The sequence below is a fragment of the Anomaloglossus baeobatrachus genome, unplaced genomic scaffold (assembly GCF_048569485.1).
Source record: "Anomaloglossus baeobatrachus isolate aAnoBae1 unplaced genomic scaffold, aAnoBae1.hap1 Scaffold_81, whole genome shotgun sequence".
NCBI classification, from domain to species: domain Eukaryota; kingdom Metazoa; phylum Chordata; class Amphibia; order Anura; family Aromobatidae; genus Anomaloglossus; species Anomaloglossus baeobatrachus.
The window spans coordinates 526,238-535,802 of NW_027445195.1; the positions used below are offsets into that span (position 1 = coordinate 526,238).

The 9,565-nt window shown below is 50.7% G+C and overlaps 1 pseudogene; it reads right to left on the reverse strand.

Annotated features, from left to right (window-relative positions):
• Positions 1-8,913: 8,913 nt before the first annotated feature.
• On the reverse strand, positions 8,914-9,119 carry LOC142288270 (U2 spliceosomal RNA; annotated as a pseudogene).
• Positions 9,120-9,565: the final 446 nt, after the last annotated feature.

Sequence of the window (9,565 nt, forward strand, 5' to 3'; positions counted from 1 at the left end):
GTTAGACCCACGCTACAAGGAGAACTTTATGTCTCTTATTCCCGAGGCGGAGAGGTCAACCAAAATGCAGCAGTTCCGGAAGGCCATAGTCACGGAAGTAGGCAAAGCATTCCCCTCACAAAACGCTAGCGGCATAGGTCAGGAATCAGTGGACAACCAAGGCGTACAGCCGAGAGAGGCACAAGTCCAATCCGCCAGAGGTAGGGGAACAGTCTTTAAGATGTGGGACAGTTTTCTCAGCCCCTCACGTACCACAGCCCCTGAGGTGCGGGGTAGTGCCACAAGAAATCCTAAGTTTGCCCAGATGCTCAAGGAGTACCTTGCAGATCGAACAACTGTACTCCGACATTCCTCTGTGCCTTACAATTATTGGGTATCCAAGGTGGACACATGGCATGAATTGGCTCTCTACGCCTTGGAAGTCCTGGCCTGCCCTGCCGCTAGCGTTTTGTCAGAGCGTGTTTTTAGTGCCGCAGGTGGAATCATTACAGATAAACGCACCCGCCTGTCAACTGAAAATGCTGACAGGCTGACTCTGATCAAGATGAACAAGGGTTGGATTGGGCCAGACTTCACCACACCACCAGCAAATGAGAGCGGAATTTAAAGTTTGTAACGGGAATTTGCCATGTACCTCCAGTCACCCATGGGTACACACTTCTGGACTTTGGATAATCGCTGGACTGCTCCTCCTTCTCCTCATGCGCCACCATGATGACCGTTACAAGAGTTAGGCCTTTGTTTCAGGTATACCCCCAGTGGTAAATTTTTTCGCCCATTCTTTGCAGAATGGACATTACAACGACAGGAGACCCGCTCCTTTGCAATGGGAACAATGTTTTGAGGCCCTCATGCACGTCTCTATGCAGGGACAACGTGGAGCCTCCCAATTTTTGGCTGCCCTGCCAAAGGGCTATACTATAATACACCCACTTCCTGACAATGGACACTTAATGTTTTGAGGCCCTCATGCACGTCTCTATCCAGGGACAACGTGGAGCCTCCCAATTTTTGGCTGCCCTGCCAAAGGGCTATACTACAAAAGACCCACTTCCTGACAATGGACACTTAATGTTTTGAGGCCCTCATGCACGTCTCTATCCAGGGACAACGTGGAGCCTCCCAATTTTTGGCTGCCCTGCCTAAGGGCTATACTATAATACACCCACTTCCTGACAATGGACACTTAATGTTTTGAGGCCCTCATGCACGTCTCTATCCAGGGACAACGTGGAGCCTCCCAATTTTTGGCTGCCCTGCCAAAGGGCTATACTACAAATGACCCACTTCCTGACAATGGACACTTAATGTTTTGAGGCCCTCATGCACGTCTCTATCCAGGGACAACGTGGAGCCTCCCAATTTTTGGCTGCCCTGCCTAAGGGCTATACTATAATACACCCACTTCCTGACAATGGACACTTAATGTTTTGAGGCCCTCATGCACGTCTCTATCCAGGGACAACGTGGAGCCTCCCAATTTTTGGCTGCCCTGCCAAAGGGCTATACTATAATACACCCACTTCCTGACAATGGACACTTAATGTTTTGAGGCCCTCATGCACGTCTCTATCCAGGGACAACGTGGAGCCTCCCAATTTTTGGCTGCCCTGCCAAAGGGCTATACTACAAAAGACCCACTTCCTTCCAATGGGCACTTCAGGTTTACAGGCCCTCATGCACGTCTCTATCCAGGGACAACGTGGAGCCTCCCAATTTTTGGCTGCCCTGCCTAAGGGCTATACTATAATACACCCACTTCCTGACAATGGACACTTAATGTTTTGAGGCCCTCATGCATGTCTCTATCCAGGGACAACGTGGAGCCTCCCAATTTTTGGCTGCCCTGCCAAAGGGCTATACTACAAAAGACCCACTTCCTTCCAATGGGCACTTCAGGTTTACAGGCCCTCATGCACGTCTCTATCCAGGGACAACGTGGAGCCTCCCAATTTTTGGCTGCCCTGCCAAAGGGCTATACTACAAAAGACCCACTTCCTTCCAATGGGCACTTCAGGTTTACAGGCCCTCATGCACGTCTCTATCCAGGGACAACGTGGAGCCTCCCAATTTTTGGCTGCCCTGTCTAAGGGCTATACTATAATACACCCACTTCCTGACACTGGACACTTAATGTTTTGAGGCCCTCATGCACGTCTCTATCCAGGGACAACGTGGAGCCTCCCAATTTTTGGCTGCCCTGCCTAAGGGCTATACTACAATAGACCCACTTCCTGACAATGGGCACTTCAGGTTTACAGGCCATCATGCACGTCTGTATGCAGGGGCATTGGTGAACCTCACAATTTTGGACTGCCCTGGCAAAGGAAAATACTACAAAGACTCAGTTCCTCAAAATGGGCACATTAGACTCAGAGGCCTTTATGTACGTCTCTTCTCAGGGACATCGGAGTGCCACACAATGTTTTACGTAAAATCTTTCATGTATTGATCTCAAAAAGTAACATACATTAGCTCTATCTCACTATTGGGTATGTGCCCATTTTGGTGTCATTTTGGAAGGTTTTCTGGTGAGTCCGTAAAAATGGCGTAAAACGCGGACAAAATTATTCACAGCTGTGACTTTTGAGTGATAAATGCTTCAAGGGGTCTTCCCCATGCTGTTGCCATGTCATTTGAACACTCTTCGGAGACTTTTGTGCCATTTTTAGGGTTTCTACATGCTGCCGGTGGTCATTTCACAAAAATACTCGGGTCTCCCATAGGATAACATTGGGCTCGGTGCTCGGGCCGAGTACACGAGTATCTTGGGAGGCTCGGCCCGAGCTTCGAGCACCCGAGCTTTTTAGTACTCGCTCATCACTACTAATAAACCTAAAAAATAAAAATAAATTGAATAAAAATCATGAATGTTGTGTTATAACAGGAAATTCGGTGTAAGAATGAATATCCGGGATGAGAGTTCAGCGAATGAGTTATAGAAATTGTTACAAAAAGGAGTGTGTACGGTTTATGCGTAAATTTTCAGAATGCGTACATGAAAATTATATGTATGTGAGAATGTCCCCCATGCTTTGTAAAAAGTTATTTATGAAAATGTAAATAAAATATATAAAAATGCCTAATTATTTATAATTTATGAGAAAGATATATATGTATGGAAGAATGTTATAAGGTGTCCAAGAACCATAAAGAAAAAGGGTGCATATATAATGTTAGAGGTCTAGAGTTCCACCAGGCTATATCACCCCTAAAGAAATAGAAAGAAGACCTTACTACCTGTGTACCCCAAAAAAAGCTATATTTCTTAGCCAGGATTATGGTGGAGATATGCACAAGTGAAATAAGAATATAAAGTAATACAATAAGATTATAAAACCAATATGTGTGCATTCATGCACCACCCGGTACGCTACCCTTGCCAAATTGCTCACTCTAGATCCCCACACGATCCATGAAGCCGTTCCCCCGGTCACACCGCCTGCTGCCGGTTCCCACTCATCCCTGGGGGAGTTAGGCGAGTGGTATCGAGAGCTACATGTCGGCACTGATGATACCCCCATACACCACAAGGAAGGGGTATACCGGGTGGTACAGGAGTATGAGCGGGTTTTTAGCAAGCACCCTCTAGATTTTGGGCAGATTAAAGGGGTTCAACACCACATCCCTACCGGTACACACTCCCCTATTAAAGAGAGATACAGGCCTATTCCCCCTGCGCACTACCAATGCGCCAAAGACATGTTGAGGAACATGAAGGAGGCAGGGGTTATTAGGGACAGCTGTAGTCCCTGGGCCGCTCCGTTGGTGCTGGTTAAGAAGAAGGATGGCACCATGCGGATGTGTGTGGATTACCGGAAGATTAACCAGATAACGCATAAGGATGCTTACCCTCTGCCCCGCATCAAAGAGTCCCTGGCCTCGCTGAGAACCGCTAACTACTTCTCCACCCTTGACCTCACCAGCGGGTACTGGCAGGTGGCCGTGGCACCGGAAGACCGAGAGAAGACTGCCTATGGGACCGTTTTGCTGTACTTGGATGATGTGATTGTGTACTCACAGACGTATGAAGCCCACCTGGAGCACCTAGCCGAGGTGTTCGCGTCCCTTGCCAAGTATGGGATGAAGTTGAAGCCCTCAAAGTGTCATCTGCTGAAACCCAGAGTGCAGTACCTAGGACATGTGGTTGGTGCGGAAGGTGTCGCCCCCAACCCCGAGAAGATCACCGCCATCCAAGACTGGCCGAGACCGACCACAGTGAGGGAAGTGAGGCAGTTTCTGGGCCTGGTGGGATATTACCGTCGCTTCATTAAGGGGTACACAAAGATGGCTGCCCCCATGCAAGACCTCCTCGTAGGACAGACCAAGGGTGGTAGATCCCTAGTAGCCCCATTGGTGTGGGAAGAAAAGCATGAGGAATCCTTCCGCCAGCTGAGAACAGCCCTGACCGGAGAGGAAATCCTAGCGTACCCTGACTACAGCCGCCCATTCATCCTCTACACCGACGCCAGCAATGTGGGCTTGGGGGCTGTTCTATCCCAGGTCCAAGACAGAAGGGAAAAGGTAATAGCTTATGCTAGCCGAAAACTCCGACCGACTGAGAGGAACCCTGAGAACTACATCTCCTTCAAGCTTGAGCTCTTGGCACTGGTGTGGGCTATCACCGAGCGGTTCCGCCATTACCTGGCAGCAGCCAAGTTCACCGCGTACACAGACAATAACCTGCTGACCCATCTAGATACGGCCAAGCTGGGCGCGTTGGAGCAGCGGTGGGTGACCAGGTTAGCCAACTACGATTTCACCATCAAGTACCGGGCCGGCCGTACCAACGTCAATGCCAATGCACTCTCCCGGATGCCCCACCTGTCGGAAGAGGGGCCAGAGGATGATGACCTCGAAGAGATCGAGTTGCCTGCATTTCACCGGCCATTCACTGAGAAGGTGCACGTCTACCAACAACGGGTGAACCTGGATCCGCTGCCCCGACAGGACTGGCAGGAAGCTCAGGACCAGGCACCTGCTGTCCGCCTGGTCAAGACTCTAGTGGAACAGGGTTCTGCTGGGATAGACCCTGCTGCCCCTGCCGAAGCCCAACGTCTGTGGCAAGAACGGACCCGGCTATACCTACACCAGGGGAAGTTGTATCGCGAGCTGATTAATCCAAAGACTCACGAGAAGATCCGCCAGCTGGTGATTCCCCAGGCTAACGTGCCCACCGTCCTGCAAGCATACCATGATGGTGCAGTGCACTTCGGGTGGAAGAAGCTAGAGATGTTGTTAAGAGAGCGGTTCTATTGGAGTGGAATGCGGGAATCTGTGGAGGCCTGGTGCCGAGAATGTGGCCCTTGCGCATTGAGAAGGAAGGACGAGGCCAGCCAGAAGGCACCCCTACACCCGATCATTACACACCAACCGCTGGAGCTGGTTGCCCTTGACCATGTAAAGCTCACCCCCAGCCGAAGTGGGTACACCTACGCTCTGACCATCGTAGACCACTACTCGAGGTTCCTGGTGGTTGTCCCAGTTAAGGACTTAACCGGCCGCACCGCTGCTAAGGCTTTCCAGGCTTATTTCTGTTGACCGCATTGGTACCCGGAGAGGGTGCTTACCGACCAGGGTCCGGCCTTTAAAGCAGAGGTATTCCAGGAATTCTGCCAGTTGTACGGCTGCAAGAAAATCCGGACCACGCCTTACCACGCCCAAACCAATGGCATTTGTGAAAAGATGAACCACTTGGTCCTGGGCCTCCTCAAGACGTTACCACTGGAAGAGCGGAACCTGTGGCTGGAGAAGCTACCTGACCTGGTCGATATGTACAACAACATCCCTTCCAGCTCTACGAAATGCACTCCAGCATACCTGATGAGAGCTCGTCCCGGCCGGCTACCAGTGGATCTGGAAATGGGCTTGGAAGCTTCAGAAGCACTCCTGTCGACAGCTGAATGGGACACTCGGCGGAGGACACAGTACCGACAGGTCCAGGAGTATGTTGAAAAGAACTTGTGCCGGAGTCGGGGACAACAGGAGCAGTGCTTCAACAAGAAGGCGCCTGCCGGTTCCTTCCAACCTGGGGATGTAGTGCTGAAGCGGAAAAGAAGGGCCCACAAGCTGGATGATCAATGGGAAAAAACCCCGTATGTAGTCCAGCCCACAGGATGGGAGAATGGGAAGGCCTACCAGATCAGCCGTGACCAGGGGGGGACTTTGGCCACGGTTTCCCGAGACCACCTGAAGAAGTGCCCACCAGCATTGAGAGTAGCGGATGAGGCTCCAGTTCCCAGTCCAGTGGAGAAGGAAAAAGAGGTAATCCACACCATGATGGGTGATTTTCCAGCAGACTGGCCTACACAGAACGGTGCGGTGATCCTTCCAGTGATACTGTTCCCACAACCCGTGGATGAAGAAATGATGGAAACGGTTAACCGCGAGCCAGTGCCCAGGGATGTACCTGTACCCAGCTCCCCTACGCCTCCGCCTGCCCCACATGATAGCAGGGAGGAGGAACTGACTGTTCCCTCTGCCCCACTGCCTGTCACCACTGACACCGGACCCCGAAGGTCCACTCGCCCCAACCTAGGTAGACCCCCACTTAGGTACAGGGAAACTACTCTTTAAAAGGGGGGGGCTTTATGTGTTGAGTGTACCAGTTTGAAAGTTTTAAATGATAAGTAAAGATGATCAACCAAAGAAGTTTACCTGATTGAACCGTGATTAAACCGGCCGTTGCCGGCAACTGTTGTCCCCGTAGGGACTGTGCAACCATTGCGTAAGGAACTGCTTACGGACAAGCCCGAGAACTTGCAGGGCAACCACAAACTTAGTGCAATGTAAATAAAAATGTTTGTTGGCTTGACACCGTTACCGCCTCCGGAGAGGCTGATTTGGGAGGATGGGCCTGGAGGAAAGGGATGGCCTAGGCCCGCCACTACCGTAACCGGTGGCGATCCTCCGGGGGTTCAGGGGTCCCCTTGGACGTGGGCCCCCTGAAAGAGACAGAACCCGCTCGGGCAACTTGGTGCTGGACTGGGGTCAAGGGGTGCTGCCCGCTTCTTAGGGGCAGCATCAGGGCCAGGTTGTTTGGGTGGGAGAAGAGCGGAAGCTGTACCGTTGTAAAATGTTTATGATGCTTTTACATGTTTTACCGTTTTATTCTTTTTCAGTTGTGAAAATAAAACCGGTGATGGACGGGCAGCCCGCGGACGGTCTGCATTTTACTATAGGGGAATGTGGCGCCCTGGACAAGCCAGGTCGTCACAGGTACTACACCAACACACTCTACACTCCGGCTAGGCACACCGAAGCTAAACACAAATCCTAGTTGCCTTCCTCCAGGGGCTGATGTCCACACCAGGGGGTGGGCCAGGCGGTTGATCCCACCCACCGAGGAGTTCACAGTCCTGGAGGCGGGAAAAGGAGTCAGATTAGAGATCAGTTTTGGAGTTAGAGAAGTGAAGAGGAGAGGAGACTGACCGTGTCCGGGTGTGTGGCCCGGGCACTCAGCAAGGTTGGCAGACGGTGGTGACCTTCTGCAGGAGAGGCTGATTGGAGTGAACCGTACGGACCGGGGATGGGCGGTGGCCCGCCGGTACCAGATCGGGGAGTGAAGAGAAGCCAGCACCATCCGGCAGGGCCTACGGACCCCGACCAGGCTAGGAGTCGCCGTAAAACCGGTCAAATCCGTTAGCGACAGGAACCTCCAGGGTTTCCCAGCAGTCAAGACCCGATTGAAGGCAACAGCTCACACCGTAGAGGGAAGCACAGTCACCGCCAAGGCTACAGTTCCCAGGGCCAGAGCCTGCGGGCAAAAGGGGCTCCCTCAGCATCCATCCAAGCTGGGGAGCGGGTTACCGGTGGGAAGCCCGCTAGATTTTGGGGGAATAAAAGGGGTCCAACACCACATCCCCACAGGTGCACACCCACCCATCAAAGAGAGCTATAAGCCAATACCACCTTCACATTGCCAGTGTACCAAGGACATGTTGAGCAACATGAAGGCGGCTGGGGTTATCCGTGACAGTTGTAGCCTTTGGGCAGCTCTGTTGATCCTGTTAAAAAAGAAGGACGGCACCACTCCCCGTATTGAGGAATCGCTAGCTGCATTGAGAACTGCAAATTATTTTTCTACCCTTGATCTCACTAGTCACTATTGGCAAGTGTCCGTTGCTGAGGCAGACCGGGAGAAGACCGCCTTCGCCACCCCTATGGGTCTCTGCGAGTTCAAAAGCATGCCCTTCGAGCTGTGCAATGCGCCAGGAACCTTCCAGAGGCTGATGGAATGCTGCTTGGGACAAGATTTTAGGGTGTATAAAAAGGGAGATTAGATCCCGTGATCCCAACGTATTGTTACACCTCTATAAATCACTTGTAAGGCTACATCTGGAATATGGGAACCAGTTTTGGGCTCCACATTTTAATAAGGACATTCAGAAGTTAGAGTCAGTTCAAAGGTGGGCAACTAGACTACTACAAGGAATGGAAGGCCTCCCATATGATGACAAGTTGAAAAAGTTATTAAGTGATTATTGGCTGCAATGGGGCTTTCTGGCTGGTTCCAGCCTCTCTTCTTAGCACACAGGAACCACAATCCCTACACCATGCTTCAATGGATTCTCTCATCCCAGCCCAGTAAAACTACATATTTTACACAGTCATAAGCAGCCAAAAGGGATCTATTCTATTCAATTGCAAATGATCTAGATAAGACTGAGAATAAGATACTGCACGGGACATAGCAGAGTTGGTCAAGTTGAGTGGAGATGAGTTTGCTATTTGGCACAGCTTTTTGCATCAATAAAGCAAGTAAAAGGTGTGAAAGATAAAAAAAAGGGTGAAAGTGTGAAAAGTGAATTGGCCAAATTGAGGTGCATATAAAGTTTTTGCTTTCTTTCAATTCACTAATGGGGCTCATTTGAATCAGGTGAATTGAGTTCTGCTTTTGGAAACTGGGTTAAGAAGGGGTGCACCGGTCCTGGAGGTACTGCAATACCAGGTCAATGCGTGCAGTGGACAGAGCAAGATTTTTTCCATCTCCTTGTTCTAAAAATCCATTTAATATATGGTCCCCAGAGAGGGGACGTATCAGATATTAAACTGATAAGAACAGATTTAATTTTTTTTTTTTCTGTTTATCAGTAGGACTTCAAAATAACAAAGGTGATCGCCTCCCGTTGCCTGGGAACCGTCCAGGCACAAGAGGGCTATGTGTCACCAGAAGGCGCACACACTTCCTCAAGGCCGGCAGACGTGCAATCCCAGGCACCTTCCAGTACCGACCAAGGTAGCGTCCTCCGAAACTACACTTGATCTTAGCCAAAAGGCCGAGAAGCTATAACCCGAATTGGTTACGGCCTTGAGTGGCACCCTGGCCTATACCGGACACATCTTAGGGAGAGGGAGACAAACCCACGCCTACAGAAGACATTTTGTCACCCAAGCCAACCCTTGAAAAGGCTGTTTTGCAGAGCAAAAACAAGAAGAATGGTGCTTTTTGCAGCCGCCGCCCACTGCAATGAATCTGAATAACTCCTCCTTTTGGACACAAGCACCTCCCCTCCCCCTTGCAGTCTTTCCAATTCATGATACAAAAAGACGGACGGACAGGACA